Source organism: Corvus hawaiiensis, chromosome 5 (genome assembly GCF_020740725.1).
Source record: "Corvus hawaiiensis isolate bCorHaw1 chromosome 5, bCorHaw1.pri.cur, whole genome shotgun sequence".
Classification (NCBI taxonomy): Eukaryota; Metazoa; Chordata; class Aves; order Passeriformes; family Corvidae; genus Corvus; species Corvus hawaiiensis.
In genome coordinates, this window is record NC_063217.1 from 36,264,604 (window position 1) to 36,283,565 (window position 18,962).

General features: G+C 36.4%; 1 long non-coding RNA gene across 2 annotated transcripts in view; it reads left to right on the top strand.

Annotated features, from left to right (window-relative positions):
- Positions 1-5,052: 5,052 nt before the first annotated feature.
- LOC125326564 overlaps positions 5,053-18,962 on the top strand; it is a 104,858-nt gene continuing 90,948 nt past the window's right edge. For both annotated transcript variants that reach the window (XR_007203899.1, XR_007203898.1), the window contains exon 1: positions 5,053-18,047. This is a non-coding gene — a long non-coding RNA (uncharacterized LOC125326564). The remainder of the gene's footprint in view (positions 18,048-18,962) is intronic.

The following is an 18,962-nucleotide window of genomic DNA, read 5'->3' on the forward strand; positions in this document are numbered from 1 at the left end:
ACATGATGAAAGCTAAAGGCTTAAAACCCATAAATTATTTGTGTATGATCCGAAAGAAATTCTGATATTCATCAGTCAGTTTTTCTAATATAATTGTGTTTATTCACTACTAGAAATTATGAGAAGAATGGCTGAAGGTTGTCAGAGAGTGGGAAACAGTGAAGAATTATTTTATGGTGACAAAGTTATATTGAAGAATATGAAAAAGCTTTCATGTATGTTGGGTAGATTATATGAAGCTATATAGTAGTGTGTCATGAGTGAATTGTAAGAGTTGCTGAAATGATGAAGATTTATGTCGTGTTTGTGGTATTTATATGTAATAGCTAAGATATAGCTTTGCTTTAAGGATAAGAGTAAAATGCCAGATAAAGGAAGATAAAAGTATGAATTTCCCAAGCTGTTTCCTTGTCATTTTGGTTCTTTCTTGTCTCTCTCTTTCAGATGTTTTGAGGCATTCAAAGGAAAGCTACCCTAATGACTGCTCAGTGGGAAGCTTATATCACTTTTTTTTTGCATAGATGGACAGAAATTATGATGCCACAATGAAATTTTTGTTAATTCAATAGTCAAAATTTTATCTATTTTTGAAAAAGAGTAACCTTCAGGTTGAGCCATGTGCTTATCTTGTCATGGTGAGAGAAACTGTAGAAATCTTAATGTAGTAAAAGCACAAAAAGATGCAATAGAACATCAGTTTAGGATTTGAAAGCTTTTGCTTCTTGAGAAGCAAAAGGCTTCCAGACTATTGTAAAAAGTAAAGACTCCATAAAGGCTGCTTGAGGAGTTATAGAGTCTGTTGGAAACAAAGATGAGCTAGGAAAATACATTTCAGTCAACCAGTGTATGTTTGAACCCAGTTTCCTACTATCCCATCCAATTCCAGTATTTACAGTAAGTTATACAGAAAGCAGGCCAGGAACAAGTGCTGTCTAAAGAAGAGGCCTGATAACTATTAAGGATACTCTGGAACAAAAAGTGTATAATTGTAGAAAAGCGTATGAGATAGAAGATCTTGGACCCGGTTCCAAAACTAAATGAGGAATATAGTCCTACTGTGAGCACTCATTAGACACATGGCAAGAAGATGTACACACACATAAATTGATGGATAAAAGACTGGCATGGGATCGTGGAAAAAATTACAAAGACATTGTGGCTAATTATAAGTGGACCATCAGCGGAGGACTGAGAAGAGAAACTGAGTTTTATGGCTGTGCTGAAAAACTATACTCTCATAGAACATATTGCTACTGATGCTAGGAAAGTTGTCAGTCCAGAGTGCAGGATACAAGCCAAGCCCTGGGGACAGTTAGTCTTGCTGTAATTGGATTTACTGACAAAGAAATCTGCTATACAGGATGAACTGTCATTTCATTCAAATAAGTCATCTGAACCACTACTTGAGAGTTTTAGAAACACTGGAAGAGTGAGATTCACAAGTGAGCTCCTATGAGCTAAACCACAGAGCAGCTGGAGAGACAAACAGATGCTTGTATCCACTTGGATTGAAACACCCAGAACAATCCCACACCTGAGATGTCAAAAAGGGTTGCAACAATACTAACAAATGAAAATGTCTTGACCAACAAGAATATTTGCAAAATCATGTGAAATACTCCCATCTATTTCAGAACATATAATCATTCCCAGAGTCAGGTCAAAGTCTATTCTTTTCCCTTCCAAACGCCTGGTCATCCCTGGGCATGTCATCCCACAATAGCAGTGTCCTACTGAGTCTTTTCTGTTGCAGCTGTTTCTGTTTATGTACTCCAGTCACTGAAAAAGGAATTGAATTTAGAATAACTCATTCAATACCTCAACTAACAACTAATTAGCTTGCTTTGCAGCATTGTCTCACTTCTCTGGCTAATGAATTATAATGGTTTTTCAAAGCCCAGCAAAAATTTTTGCATGCCCTTTACACAATATAAAGCAACATTGATAAAAATATTGAAAGAGAGGTTTTTGGCAGGATACCCATTTGACTATTTTTAGGTTATTCTAGAAGATGGCATGATAAAGCTCAAGCCTTTGCTTGAAAGCAGGAGTTTGGCTCTCCTGTGGTCCAGACAACTCATCTAATTGTGGCCTTTGAAGAGAAGCATATCTGTCCTCATCCAGTTCTTCCTTTCTTCTCACAGGATTTCCCAGCTCTTTCTCTATTTCTTAGTCATTGCCTTCTAAGACATGATTGTGATTACAAGCGTGCACACAGTATACTCTTATCACACTCCTGACTCAGGCAGTCCAAGAGAGATAAAATGAGAAAATGCCTTATTTTTACATCCCCTGAAGACTAAGGATACAGCAAAAGCCAGGTAATTAAAGATTTAGGCAGCTTTATACATGTCCTGGCAGAAAATTCAGTGTTGAGGGACTTCGGGCATCACAAAGGAAATGCAGCAGCTGAAAGGGGATTTTTTTCCATGCCAGTGATGCTTAATTTGGAGTTAGTAACCTAATTGCCTCTTTAAGAATCTAAGTCTCTGTAGTGAACCTTCACCTAATATCATGTTGTTCACAATAAAATCAGCAGCTCTGTGGTAACTCCCATTTTACTATCCCCACAAGACTAACTTAAATGTTTTAATATATAGGGTTTTAATGGGTTTTCCTGCTAGTCTAACAAGTTGGAGCTGCTATCACAGCACTAATATTTCGATATAACAGGTATCACAGTTGGCTCCATTGGCTTTTACTAACACCTGATCTCTCATCTACCAGCCTCTAACAACATTTTGTTTTGTGCTATTGTTATCACATGTTATGTATCAGATTCAGCAGTGAGCTTATTATGTAACCAGGAAGTCAGCACTTTTCTAAGTGGAACAACTTGTTTCTCACGCAAAACTTTCAACTTGTTAGTATACCTTTGTCATATAGAGGAGCAGTGCTCACAAATTGAGATAAGGATAGAAGGGAGTAAGCTATGTCCTGTTAACAGTACATTTAATACTCAGCTGCATATCTTAAAAAAAAAAAAAAAATTCAATTTCCTGCACAGAAGAGCATCACGAAGACTTAAATCCCTTATATGAAACTAATTCCAGAAACAGATGGTTGTATACAACTTTGATAGCCCTTCAGTTTCTTTATTGCAAATAAAATACTTGCTAGGTTTGGTAAAACAAAAGTAGAGCACAGCTGTCTTATTTGTGTATATTTTGACTAAGCACACATAATCAGACTATAAATGATGTGGCACAGTTAAAATAAAATAAAAAAATTACTCACAACATGTCATTACTGAACATATGCCCCCAAATGAGTAGGCACCAGGTACCTGTCCTCTAGGGGCAATTCATCAAAGTAAAATAAAAGTAAACTACAGTATACTTCTTTCTAATAAGAGGAGCAATCCTTCTGACATATAAAGAAGCCTAAAGCATGGAGGTATAATCAAAATTATAATTAACTGTCATAAGCCTTGAGCAAATGTAAAGCACTATCTGATTTATGAAACTTTGATCAGACTGTGATTAAATTATTTTTAGAGATATGCAGTATGTGTCAGATCTCAATTATCCAGAGCTATCTTACCTGCAGGGAACTCTTGTTCAATTCATACAACATGTTTTATAGAGAGGGGCTCTATAAAGAGAATTTTTGGTAGGTTTCTTCTACAAAGATTCATTTTTTCCAGGCAGCAAGTGGTCTGATGATCTCATGTTATCTTGTTTGCTGTTCCTGGAGATACATGAAAGACAAAACCACTATAATGAATGCTGTGTATTGGTTTTCAGGATTGGGAGAGATAAGAGTATCTTTTTGAGAGGAAAAGAAATGAGTTTTCAACCTACAAATCCTGATTTCCTGCCCTGTCCTTATTACTGAGAGCAGTGAGTAACAGCCATATCTTGCATGGACAGAAGGACTGAAAAGGAATCTGTGGAGCAGAAAGGTGAAGAGCTACCAAGTCGCATCAGCTAATATCCACCTTACACAGTGATGCAACACTGACCTGTTCCATGTCTGTCATCACTCTTTAGACCTGGAAGAGATGAATGTACAGGATGCATATACTCTTCACATACCATCTCAGACTTGTTTCACAACCTTCTTCTTTCATCGTTCAGTTTTTTTCCAGGGCCATATGGCTGCCTTTCTGACAGTCACTCAGCCTCCTTTCCCTGCTTCTGGTACGTGAGTATGGTGGCTTCTCATGGAAATTCATGAGATTCACCTTGAATGGGTCCCAGACAAAATTACTTCATGTTAAAAAAAATAGGAGACATTTAATTCATGGGAGAAATTACAGAGGATCTTATTTTATTACTAAGGGTCACCCTGCTTACACTGGTTTTCATTTCAAGAGTTTTTTAAGGGAAAATGCTGATTTTTATGAAATTGTCGTTAACTTCTTAGCGTTAAATAGTAGCATCTTTTTCAGGCAAGAATTATGAAGGGGCTGAGCAATGTCAACTCAGAAGGTAGATTTATACAGAACAGATGTACAGAAGAGACTGCTATACCTATAACCTCCCAACCCCTTGCTCCCAACCTTTATTGCATTCAAAGCACAAAAGCAAAGTTTCCCGTTCTGCTCAAAATTTACTTCCCCATGTCTTTCAGTTTCTAAAGTGAAGTTTACTTTATCTCTTCACATATGGCACTTTTTTATGTTCTAGTTTTTAAACATGTAGTTTTTCTATCAGTTCCAATGCTACATGACATTTTAAGTAGAAGAAAGAGCCACTGTGAAGAAAAAAACAAAACAAAACAACAAACCCACAATAAAGACCATTTGCAACAATCTATACTACTTTCCTGATTCTCTTGCATCTTCCCCAAACCCTAACTTCTTGTCTACATATTTTTTCTGGTGGATTCTCTGCACCTAAACTTGTCAGCATTAAAGTGTTTAGTTGATTTAATTTTACTGCCAAAGCTATGCCACTAAAACTCTCTTACTGATTTTTACTATATTTGCAAAAAAGTACTTTTGCCAGTATCTCTTATTTCAATGAGCAATATATGCTAAAGTGTCAAGACTTGGTATATGTACAACTCTGCTAGGGCTTTATTGGCCTCACTGCATCGTAAAGTAGCTGGAAAATAGCCAAAGTAGCTGAGAAAGCAAAAGCTACTAGGGTAGACCAAATATGTCTTCCTTTTACTTTACATAGTTACTGGTAGCTAGTCCTAGTCACCTTCTCTGTTATCTTTTCTGGGTTTTCATCTTTTATGAGCAGGTGCATCCTTCACTACTTGGGAAAAATATGTAGACCTTGTTGTTTATTTTCATGGAATCACAGAACCACAAAATGGGATTAGAAGGGACCTTAAATATCAGCTATTTTCAACTAGACCAGACATTCTGAGGAATGCCATCCACTAGACCAGGTTGCTCAAAGCCCCATACAACCTGGCCTTGAACCAGGTTGGGGGCATCCACAACTGAATCCAGGGCTGGGGCATCCACAACTTCTCCAGGCAATCTTTTCCAGTGCTTCATAATCCTATAGTAAAGAATTGCTGCCTAATCTATTCTAAACCTACTCTCTTTAAAGCCATTCCCCCTTGTCCTATCCCTGCTCACCCTAGTCTAAAGTCCCACTCCCGCTCTCTTGTTGGCCCCCTTCAGTAACTGGAGGGCTGCTATAAGGTCTCTCCAGCACTTCCTCTTCTCCAAGGCGAACAGCCCCAACTGTCTTAGCTGGTTTGCGTTGGAGAGGTGGCTCCAGTTCTCATCTTCATGCCCCTCCTCTGGACTCCAACATGTCAACATCCCTCTCATTTTTCATAACATCTGTTAAGTTCTCCACACTTGCAATATTTATTGGAATTTATTACTGGGATTTATTACTGGGATTCCAGAGACTGAAAGACTGGAAATGTGGGGAAAGGAAAGAGGGTAATTGAGCATCCTCACAAAGCCATCTACAGCATGGAGTCGGGGATATTGCCAGTATCAGATCTGGTCAGTCAGCGGATGCCACAAGCCAGAGCCTATCCATATCACTCCCCACTTAGCTGTGCATCCAGCACTTGCTAATTTTCTGGCTATTCTTACTGGCTTATCAACAGTGGGTTTTAGAAGTTTTGATGCCTCATTTCCTTTCAAAGGCAGTTTCTTTGCCTTCAAAGTACAGGAATCATTAATTAAGCATAGTGCCCTCTTAGACACCTTTGTCATTAATTATGAATGAGAGCAGTCAAATATTCTATCCTCATAATAATGCCAGGATTAGATTAATATCAACTCTGAACTCTAGGATGCCCTCCAAAGTTCAGAAACAAAAGAGCAAGTAAAAAAAGAGAAGTTTTAATGGAAAGGACAATTTTCTCTGTTAGTTGGCCTAAGGTGGATGATGACAGGTTTTTCAGAGCTTCATCTGTCTCAAAATTTGCTCTCACACTGAATAAGCTGCACCAGTTCATATGGGAGGAACACTGAATATTCATTAAATGAGTGTCTATTTTGTGACTTCCTGGCTAAATTTTTTGCTCCATAGGTTTTCTTTTACCAGCAAACAAAGCATCTGGTCACAAATCTACAGAACTACATTCAAGAATATGTAATCTTGTTCTTTTAATATAATGTAAAATGTGGCTTATCCATATCAATAGACTTTCCATGGAAAACTCTGAGTTTCAATGAAAAATCAAGTGGTTTTCCATAGTTATTTACAAGTAAAAAAATATAAATATTGAAAATTACAGAAGCAAATTATATTTCTCAGAAGTAGGTTGTGTCTTGCTGTGGAAGACTTCACTGTCCTGTCTCAGCCTTACTCTCTGCAGCAGGTCAGCAATGCCAGAGAAAGAGAGACTGTAAGAGGAAGAGGGAGAGAGAAAATCCCAGTGCATTCTTGATGTGCTAATTCTGATCTGTGTAACACTGCCTGCATTAAGGGCACTAGATGAACTGTCCTATTAGCTTCAGTTAGAAAGCCTAAAATGGTGGTTTTCAGGGTCAACTGATTCACCTTGGTCATATTAATAAACTATTTTAATAAATATGAATTATGTCTATAACTCCCAGATAAAATATATATTAAGATGCTACATGCAATAACCTTATCTCAGCTTTATAGTGACATGAGGTAATAACCATATGGTTATGAAAAATACATTTTAAAGTTTGAAACTCCAGATTAGATTTAGCTGGTTTTTAATGGCATATTTTTTTATTATATAGATAAATTTTTTCTCACTAGGTATTACTTTTGGACCAAATTAAGACTGTGTGGTGACTTTAATCTCAGTCTTCTGATTTTAAAATTATTAGAATTCTTATAAGGGTAAATTAAGTTTAATTTGGAAGCCTTGAATCCTTACAATGGATGTAATTGCAAAATTCCTATAAAGTTTTACTTCTTTATATTATTGATACATTTCCTGCTTTAGGATCCTTATTCTCCCCCTACAGAATTAAAAAGTAGTTGAGAATGCATGCTGGTATATGCTATCCCTAGCTGGGTGAAAATGCAGGTTATTAGAAATAGCTATTTTTTATTATTACAGTTTGCTTCAAGAGCAGATTGAAGGTGCATCTGGCCAGTGGAAAGCAAGTAGGGTGCTCTGACCCACGAACTGTGCTGCTGAACCAGAGAGCAGGAAAGCCAGTGTGACCTGAAATTTCAGGCTCTGTTTTCCCATTTGAAGCTGAAGGCACGGACAACACAAGCCCTGGCCTTGCTGGACTCCCTTTCCACACACATCCCTCCCTGCACTGCTGTAACCAGGGAGGGATGCAGGGTGTCAGAGCCACACGGAGCCCGCACAGGGCGGGTGTGCTGAATCCACCCCTCACCTGGGGGCTGGTGTGCTTTCTGCCAAGCACTCAGGTGATGGTTCACCCTGCTTCTGCTTCTGATAGCCCTGCTTAACTACTTGCTGAGACGTTGTTCTGAATATCTGTTGTCTGTACGATTACTGCAAACACAATAATATTTATTAAGCTAATTTGATTGCCATGTAGGCAGAATTTAGACGAAATTTCAATCCATTTTAACTCTGTAGACACAGAGAAAGACTCTATTGCTTTACTCTTACCTACAGTCACATAGAAAGGATGAACACAGATGCTAAATTTCCTAGAGGAACCGGTGTGTAATTAATAAAAGTTAATTAATGATATCAGTTCTTTGCCCAAAAAATAAATGTTGCAATTCTGTGAAAAATATGTAGTCTTGGTCAAAGAAAGAAAATATGTTCAGTACCTTATTTAAATACAGAATTAAATTCCTTAACTCAGGAGCTATGGCAAGGCTCTTCATAACTGCAAGGAAGAAATTAAATTAATATATCATTAACATACTGCCATGTAGAAATAAGTCACTGTTTAAACTGTATTGTACTTTGCAATAGTAGAAGAACTGAGAGGAATTTGATCAAGCCAGCAGACACATTGCTTGTGACATTGTTGGAGTGTATCTCAGAATTTTTGCTCCATGTATATGATTTTTCATAATCTGTGTTTCAGGATGCTTGGTTAGCATAAAAGTTTTACAAAATGTCCCAGTCCCTCTCAACCATTGCTAAGTCAAAATTCTCTGAGTTTTTGCCAGGTTCTGACATAAAAAAATATTTGGTGCTTATTCTTATGACCACAGTAAGTCGTCATCATTTTCACCAGAGCACACAATAAAGCTTAAGACACAGACAAAAAAGCAAACCTAAGTGGATGAAAGAAGAGAGACCTGGTGTTACTCTGTTTCTCTACCACTGTCACCTGTAGTGCAGCAACTAAGAAATTCATGGCAGCCAGTTGGTATCAAGCTTTTACAATGGTTACAAGAGTATCTAGACTGAAATCAAATCTGACTCAGACTTGAATCGAAATTCCAGACAAAGTGCATAGAGTAGAGCATAGAGTAGGAACAGTAGTGAAAGAGCTTGGAACTGAGAGCAAAGAGAAGCAAGGTACAGGGAAATGATGTGCAGAGTAATGGACTGAATTGCTTCTATTTATATGGGAGAAGTCCGCCAAATCCATCACTGAAAAGAGATTTATAACTTTTTGTCATAGATATCAACATTCCTAATTTCTACGATTCATTTTCTCCTGAGATAGAATAGTTTTAAAGACCAAAGAGAGAAGACAAAACCACTTTTCAGAAATCTCTCTAAACGCAAACTCAGTTTTTAGTCTAGTTCCCATAATTTAGATGAGTATCATTCTGCATTAGGAACATTTTGTAAGCTTCTTTTACCTTTTCAGACTGGTCCAGACTCATAATCATTTTGTAGATCAGTAATTACTAAGATATATTTGGCAAAATTATAGTATAGGAATATTATATTTATGCATGCCTCTAAGAAAACAAATTAAAAATTGATGCGTTACAGATGTCAAGAAACATTTGAAATTGTAATTAATCCAGGCTGAGATCTGAATTATTCTTGTGAAATTTATGGCGCCCAACAAACTAATACTTTCTCAATATTATCATGATAACATTTATAATTAAGTTGCCAAAATATTACTCTTTTGCCTGTGTTACTGTAATGATGATGTAAAATACCTTCATAAAAACTCAACATCATTTATACAAGAATTACCAAGGATTAGGGGGTTAGAAATGATTAGACTATAAAGTCTAAAATGACTAGAGATCAGTTCATAGGATATTTTAACACAGCTTTTACTCTAGAGACAGCTGGTACCAGAACTGAATCATCATTTTGAAGTAGAACATAAATCTAAGCATAAACACTTTCTAATTTCCATAAGTATCTATGATATTTACTTAAACTGATACGGTTATAAGCTCTTTTGACAGTTGTAGGCTCTGATTTCATACAAGTATCTATATAAAAAGTCATGTGATCTGCCAATATTATAAGCACTTTGAAAGGCATTTATGTGAAACATTCTAATAATGCAAGTATTTATACACATCCTGTTGCACTGCTAGCATAGTTTGCAGCTTTAAAAATTGTTTGCTAAGTTGTCTTTTTCTATAGTAGACATGTTACCCTTCCTCCCTTCCTTCACTTTTATTTAAGGTTGTTTTGCCATAATGCCTAATTGAGTAAGTGACAGGCCTTTATTTTCCTATGTATGACTTCAATAGAACACATTAAAGTGAGTATAATATGCAGTGTGTGATATTGTTACGTTTAGCTGATTTATTTCTTCCTCAAAATGCAGCGTCAAGTTTATAGGCCTACCAAAAATTCACAACTATATCAGCAGCCAAAATTGTCTTTCCTCTTGCATTTTGAGATTTCACTCTTACAGATTCCTACCACTTACTTGAAGGTATCCATGAGAAGTTTGTGACTTTATGGGGAAGTCATGAGTTTTCATTATGATTCAATCAGTGGATACAGCTAAAATAGTTTGGTGGGTATGTAAGAAAAGACCAAAGATATCCAAGATTAGCCACCTTGAGAATGTCACACTCACCTTATGTAATGGACTCATTTATTACTGGAAACATTCACATACCTCTTTTTATTTTGGTTATACTTCTCAGTCTTTCTTCACTGTGTGTTTTCCAGACACTGTGTTGGATTTTTTTCCAGAACAAATGCACGCACACACAAGATAGGTTTGAGTTCATAATATTTTCCTACCACTGTCTTTTTGCATATTTATCAGGCTTTTTTCTTATCCTTTTAGTCACAAATTTTGCTGTGTGTTGTTTTGTCTGTTCGAGGTATTTTCCAACTGAGCAAATTATGATTTGCTTATAGCCAATGCAATAATAAAGAGAAAGCATAATTTTTCCTTAGAGGTGAAAATTGGGGTCCCAGTGCCAAGATGATGAGCGAGGCTCTTTACTCTTGCTCTCAAAGGAAATCTGTCTGCAGATTAGGGGTTGTAAGTTGAAACCCTCATGCATATTTCAAGCCCTTTAGCTGATAATATCTTGATACAGTGTCCACAAACATTTGTCTTGAGGATCCAGATAGCCTAGAATAAGTCACCTGATTCAGTTATTATTGTTAGTTGCTTGCTATGAGTTTATAAGGCAAAAAAATGGGGGCAGGGGGAGAGGAATAACTAACTGAGCACAAAGAACATAACCGAAGGAGAGATGGTGAAGACTTCTTAAACTCTGGTGCAAATATCCAGGGACTTTACACTCAAAAGGGCAAAGAGGCAGTTTTTGTGATTGCTTAAATAAAATAACTTATAAACAGGCTGGAGTGTCCAGGCATCCTGAGTTTTATCTTCAGGTTCTCAGTACAATCCATCAAGACCTTTCCCTTTTCCATGACATTCCTTTTGGCTTCTTCCAGTATGCTGCAAATGTCCTTCTCTTCTGCAGTCATGGTCAACCTTCCAGAAACGTGAAAATCTCATAAGGACTGCATGTTCTAATTGCTCCTCTGTATTTTACAGGCATTGAGCCTTCATGATACTGTGTATAAAGGTAGCAAGACAAATTTCAAGCGCCCAAGTTGATCCAACATATCTCACATCAGAATTAACGCCTTCAAACCTGCCAGAGCTGGTAAATGTACATCCTTTTAAGAAGAAGAAATGTGGAGCTGCTCTGTCTCGTTTCTGACTTAATACTCTAATCACTGAAGTTGTATAAGAGAACAGAACCACCTGTTTTGAAAGAAGGCATTAGCACTATTGAATTTTGTAGAGAGCGTAAGTTTAAATCAAACGTGCCCTCAGACAACTTGCTAGCATTTCAGGTCAATGGGATGAACACATTCATCTTTTCTCTACTACAACACACTTTTGCATCTTCTGAGAAGTGATGGACAGAATTTACTACCAAAAACTGAGGTATGTAATGAGTTTGGCACAAAGCATGACAAACAAAAGTGGCTAACTGATTTTGACCAAGGATTTGGTTAGTATCCTGATCTTCTACTGCCTTAAGCTGTTGCTAAAGTAGGAGAAAAAAAGGCAAGTACATCCAACACCACTTCCCAGAGTCTAAATATGTTTAGCTTGAATGATTTTCCGACCTTGTTGTGCTTTGCCTGTTCAACAGCCATCAATGTACTTTTCTTCCAAGTCCTTTTTTCACTCCTCCCTAAAAACTGCTTGCACTCAAAATACCTTGTAGCAAGAAGTTCTACATGTCTCTCACCCACTAATGGAAAAGTACCTACTTTTGCAAATTTTTAATCTGTCTTTCAGAAGCCCTTTATTTTTGTGCTTGAAGGGAGAGTGAATAGATTACCTGAATTCACCTTCTCTTTGGTGCTCAAAATTTGGTATTTCTAACATATCCTCTCTAAATCACCTTTTTTTTCATAAATGAAGAGTCTTATCCAACTGAGTTGTTCTTAAAAGGGAAAATATTTTTTGCCACTGCCTTTGCTTTTCTGGCTTTCAAATTGCAAAATAACCTGAGAAGTGGAGACTGTTATAAACTGCAATATTCATGGTATGGACAGGAGGACAATAAGGATCTTTCATTTATTTTTCTATTTCTTTTTCAATGATTAATTTGGTATGTATTTCTGGTTCCTATTGAGTATAGAGCTGCTATTGCCATGAGACTATCTAGTATTACCACAGGATCTCAAACTTGAGTGGTAATAGTCACCTCAGAGTTCAGCATCTCTTTCTATTTACGTGCAATGGATTTTTATATGCCATTTTGTTAACCAGTCACTCGTCTTCATAGTGTTCTCCTTAATTATTGTGTTCTCTCACTGTCACTGCTGTGAATTATTTTGTATCATCAGCAAATATTCCCATCTCACTGCTTCCCAGGTCGTTATGACTGTTTTGAACAGCATAGGTTCCAATACTGACCCCTTGAAAAACTTTACTGTGACCTCCCTCCTTGCCAGAAACCTATATTCCGATCACCTAGTCAAATTTTAAAACTATTTGACTAGTCAGTTTAAATTATGATTAACCTATGTGGTGAAACTCCTGACATCACTGCCTAAGTTCCTTAAAGGTTTTTGGGGAGGGATGTTTCTAGAAGCATCGGTGAAGTCCATCATGCTTTGTCAGCAAGAGCACTTCTACAAACATTTGTCAACACCTGCAAAACCTGCAATAAGCAAATTTCTCCTTCATATTGACTCACTTCAGGTAGGTTATATTGATTTATGTAATTGCACATACATGTCTACTAAATTTGTTCTACGAAATTTGTACGTCTTTTAATTGATTCTGATAATTTTCTTGGAGTTATTCAGGGACTTTTCAAGGCTGAATATAATGTGTGCACATCAATTTAATCTTACTTTAGATATCAAAGACATTTTTTCACCTCTATCTCTGACTGCAGTTGATTGAATCTAAAATTAGTGGATCAGTCTAATTTGATCTGTCTGATTTCTTTCTTTTTATATTCTTAAAATCCTCTTTTGAAAACTACCGACTAAAGTAGAATGAAGTAATTCACACTGTATTTTCTAACCATAATTATTATATAGCCACATAACCCTAACAATGCCAAATTTGAGAGTAAAATATATTTTTGTCCATAAGATAAAAATGCTTTGAAAAACAAGCACAGAAAAGTTATCAGCATTCTCTTTTCAAAAAAAACCCCACCTCTGAAATCAAAGAATAGCAGTATTTTGTACTGACTTGTCGCTCATCTCTAATCCACATCTAGTTCATACATATTCTGGCCAGCAACAACATATGCAGTCTGTCCCTTTATCATGGCAGACACCAAACACAGCATTTTAAGTAAGTGTTTAGACTACAAGCAATTATTTTTAGTCAGCTTCTTAAAAGCTCCTTAATTTCACTGAACACCATTGATAAGCCTCCCATATGTCTACTGATGCTGTTGCCATGGCTTCTGACATGATGACATCGGGATATTAAGACACCCAGAAATAACAGTTTGGGGAGTGATTTTCGGGTAGTATATCTAATTAATTGATGCTCCTGTTTGTGAGAGGAAGCTACTTGTACTACAGACACATGCTGAGTGGGATTCCACACAGGCTTGCCAATTCACCTGACTCATAACCCATGTCTGTTCCCATCTTGGCATCAAAAGGTTTGTGACAAACTGTGTGCTGATCTGTGCAAGAGATATCTCTGATAGCTGAAATTATGCTACAGCTACAATGCTCATTTTATATTACTTTGACCAAAAATAGTCTAAGAGCAGATTACACTCACTGACTGCACTGTTCATAAGAAGAATGAACAATCTCAGACAAGTCTGACATTACACCCTGGTGGTAATGTTAATAATGGACAATATGCATGATTTAAGTAAATTATATACATATTTTAAAAAGTAATAACTGTTTGAACTCTGGTTATTAAAGCTTGGATTAAAAAAAAAAAAAATCAGGTTTCCAGCTTTGATATTTTAGATAGGTAGGGTGCCAGTCAGGAGTGTGAAAAGTCATAAAATAACCTCATTGTAGAGGAATCAAGATATATTGTAAACCTAAGCAAGCTTAAGTCCTGTGAGACTTCTAATCATGATTTATGGATGAAATTGACCTGGATGTATTAGGATGAATGTACAATTTTTCATACTTTGCCCTATGAAACTCAGCTTCAAAGTATTTTAAGTTAATGCATCTCTAACTGGGAAACAAAAAAGTGATTTTCTTTCTTGAGATAAATGGGGGGCACCAAACAAGACAGAAGAACCCTGAATCCATCTTCCAAAATTGCCTTTAATGCATGTTCCATCAAAATAAATACTCATGTTATAAAGATTTGTTCCTTCTATATGTTCTTTCCACTGTATTTCTAAATATTATTGACAGGGTGACAGAATGTCTATCTTTCACCTTTTCTTTAATATTGATAAAAATTCCATAATGAAGTTTTGCAAAAAAAAAAATCTCATGCAGAATTTTGCATCAGAGATCTATCTGAGAAGTAATGGCAAGACATCCTTGTAACCACATAGACAAGCTCTTCAAATCCTAAATGATTCACTTCACAAACGTCTTCCTTGACTACTGGATAATTGCATACCACTTAGAAAAGGCACTTCAATGTATCAACAATGCTGGTGTTGACATCTGCCAAGGTAATTTTGATGCAGTCTTCTCTAATTACTCATTTTCATGAAACACATAGACTTAAAGTGTGCCTTACTTTCCTTAGAGATGGCAATAATGGAAACCTAACAGCATCTTGAAATGCTTCCAGTGTCATGATAGAAGTTATTCAGGAATTAATATAGGCATCAAGGGAAAGAGACAGGATACTACACCTGAATTTCAACCAAGCTAGGAATCCCTGGACTTTTGTGCATGTAGGCTGAATATGGATGCTATTTAGCTGTCTCCTAAATGTACAAATGATGTATTTCCCAGATAACAACATCCATCTTGAAAATGGAGTCTCAGACTAGATCTCTAGACATCTTAGGAAGACCAAATGATTGAAGAGGTGAATAAAGACACTAAAAAAAAAAAAAAACAATCTTAAAGTTTAGTATGTACTACTTCAGCAGAGAGCTCCAAAATGCTTCTGAGACAGATAAGCAAGGATACAACTGACTTTTTCTGAATGTACTGAAGCAGATCTGGAACGTGACCAAACAGATGCAGAAGCCATGCTTAAAATATTTGAGAACAACTGACTGCTGATCAGATTGATCTTTTCCACCTGTCAGCTAGTCATCTACTTCTATTAGACCTTGATGATTTACTTGAGTTTACATGATAAAAAAAAAAGTTTAAAATATGACTATTTCTAAAGGAATCATCCTGACAGGGAGATTATCTTTAAAAAATTCTTTGATGATTTATCCTGAACTAAAATTGGTTTTAGATATCAACTCAGCAAAAATGGAAGGAGAAGGAGGGAGACAGAAAGGTCGAGTAAACAAACCACTCAGTAAAAGTAATATTCTGTGAAACAAAACTTTGATAATACAGAGAATTGTAGCCAACCAGTTTGAAGAACTGAACATTGTTAGAAAATTGCGTCATTTTCCTATGAGTCATATAATCCAGCTCAGCTTTACAGTTTCCTGTATTAAATATAATTTTGAGCAATAAGGTGCTAGAATGAAAAAATATATATATAATAGTTAGTGCAATATGGGAGGTTGTTGTTACCAAGAACACAGCTTTTCTTACCAAGATACTGGTCAGCAACATTTACCCTATTAAATCAAAGCAGACAGTTAGATACACTCATTTTAAAAAGTATCATTATAATCTGCTACTCTGAGTGGTACAAACAGCCAAAATTCCAGAGACTAACATCCATAGTACATTTTCCTCTGGTTTGTGTTTTAAAAGGTGAAAATATGAGGGGAATGAAAGTACGGAAAGTAAAATTCTTCCTTTGGTTTGTTCTGTACCTTTGATATAGCAACATCCAGAAAATGCCAGCTTTTGCCCTTTCGGTCAGCAACTGAGTCCAAGGACAGCACTCTACAAATGGCAGCATTTGTGCCACTGAATCTGAAGCCAAGGACCTGTTAAGATATGCCATTTCTTTTGCTTACCTATGACTTAAGAGCATCTATTTCTTCATCTGCTGAAAAGAAACAGTATAAGACAGAGCATTAGCTAAAGTATGTTCCTTTGCTCTGCACAGAAGCATGTTTTATAGAATTAATGGTGGATGACACTATAGACTGTGATAGTGAATGTGAAGTATTTTTCTCACATCAGTACAACCATGAAAGAAAAATATTGTTATGCTTTTATAACCTGTCCAGTTAGTGTGTGTATAAATTGTAATGGTTTACAATACTTGGGCACCCACAAACACATACAACCTAAATGTCATCTTCACAATATTATCCCACAATTTAAAATACTTATTTCCTCTGAATCCCTCTTTATTTGATTTACCTCCTGCACATTTCTTTTTATGATTAGCTGTAGCAAAAATAAATCTGGAGTAGTAAAGAAAACATTTTGCTGCAGCATATTAATTGTTTCTGACACCTTCTGTCTGAAGCGGATGGACGATCTCAAAGCAACTGAAGAGTTTATAGGAGAGACTCTTCTCTAGCACACAATGAAGACACTTCACTTTTCAATGCTGAAAATGATGATCTCAGAAGATATAGATAAGGGAATCATTAACAGTATAGTGAAAAGAATGCTTACTTCACTTTATTTCTGGTATCTAACTCTTGTCCATGTTCACTGAAAAGAAATTCTAGTGAAAATATTACCAAATATAATCAAAATGTCATTGCATGCTCGTACTAATGATTATCCCATTGTTTTGAAAATATTTGAACACAAATCCACATTATTGGCTTATTTAATTTATTACACACTGTATGAGAAGAGAGAGTAGTGTGTTTTCTGGAGAGCCACAGGCTAAAACATATTTACACAAATCATCTGTCAAATGCTTAACTAATAATCATTTACACTCGAAAACACTGCCATTGATTCCTCAATTTGTGGAAAGAAGAAGTAGAGAATTACTTGAGCAATGGGTTTGCAATTACTCCATTGTCCCCTGCTATACAGCAGTGTTGCCAGCTGCTCTCCAGCTCCAGGAATTTAGTAATGGTGATTGCGTAAAAGCAAAGAAAAAAAAATGTTTGTTTGAACAAATGTGGTTGAGTCGGCATGAATGGCATTTAGAAAGAAACTTCAGATGCCAGCCTTGGATGTTGTGCCAAGTTCCAACAACTCAAAGAAGGCCTCCTGCAGGTGAAGGTTTGGCTTTTGGCTTGTCCAGCAGCTTCAAGAAGCTGCTGCAGTGAGACAGTGGCATGTCAGCTATAGCTGGCATGGAGGAAAATGTGTTTCCTATAAGCTTCATTGAACTCTTTAAAAAAACACACCCACTCGCGCAAATCTAGATTACCCTCCCAATTAATATGGAATATAGCCTGCACAGCAGTTCTTCAAGCATACAGCATTAATCCCACAGATTAGAAAGGGATAGGAAATTAAGAACAGATGTTTCATCGCAGTGCTGTGCTAATGATGACTGAATTAGTGCCAAGAGAACTAATATATCCACAGGATATCCAATACTGCCAAGCCTGAATTCTCAATTACCTTATACATGACATTATGCTTCCAGATCCAAAACCATCTTATTCAGAGCTCTGGGATTTCTTAACAGCAGTGCATTGCACTTTATGGACATCTCTAGTGTCTCTTGAGATTACTGTCTGTTTCCCTCATTCCACCATCTGCGCTGTGCATGGTCTGCTACATCAGGGAACATTTCAGCAAGCAAGGTGAGTCCTACCATTATGAACTCAACTAGCGCCAAAAGGAACACCTTTGAAACAGCAGTTAACATCTTAAAAGTTGTTTTTAGTTCACTGCAACTAGGGGCACATAAAATCTAAAAAGTAATAGAGCCAGTGATCCTATTGTTTAAAGACTAGCAAATAAGTCCAAAAGGAAAAAAAAAGAATATAAAATAGATTAAATAACATGGGATTTTTTCCTAACGAGGCTTCATAGAAAAGGAATTAAAATCTTCAACTAGCTTTAAATCAGACAGTGAGATTTCAAAACATGGCACAAAACTGACATCCTTAAGAGAAATTTTATTTCACACAGGGTGTTAGAACCAGGATTGTCAGCATATTAAGATTATCCCTTTTTTTATAAAGGGAGAGAAAGGCAGTGGGAGGGGAAGGGGAGGAAAATACTTCTGTTAGAAATATATTAAAGACATAGAAAAATGATGTGTGAACAGTGATGCACACCACAGAATGCATCAGCAATGAAGATATATATACTTTGAAAGGGTGAAATGGAAACAATACAGTTTCAGAGTCAAAACACTGAATCTATGTCTCTAAAGTGACAGAGCTTTATGCTTTATTTGGAAAGCAGCAAGTAATGATTGCCACTTCTGGTTAGTCTAAGAAGCAATGCTGAAGAAAGAAAATAAACAACTAACCATTGTCTAAGGTACATTCATACACTGAGAAGGAAAAAAAGCCTCTGTATCTCCTGCATTTTGAGAAAAATGGGCCTGATGATTTCTTACATTAATATTTTTCCTGAATTGTTTTTCAGAAAATATAAAATTATGTGTGCTTTTATTAAATGTTTTCATTGCATTTGTTTAACATTTTTTTAAACTGCACCTGTAAAAAAAAAAAGAGAAAATACTGTTGAAACTCAATGTTTTGAAT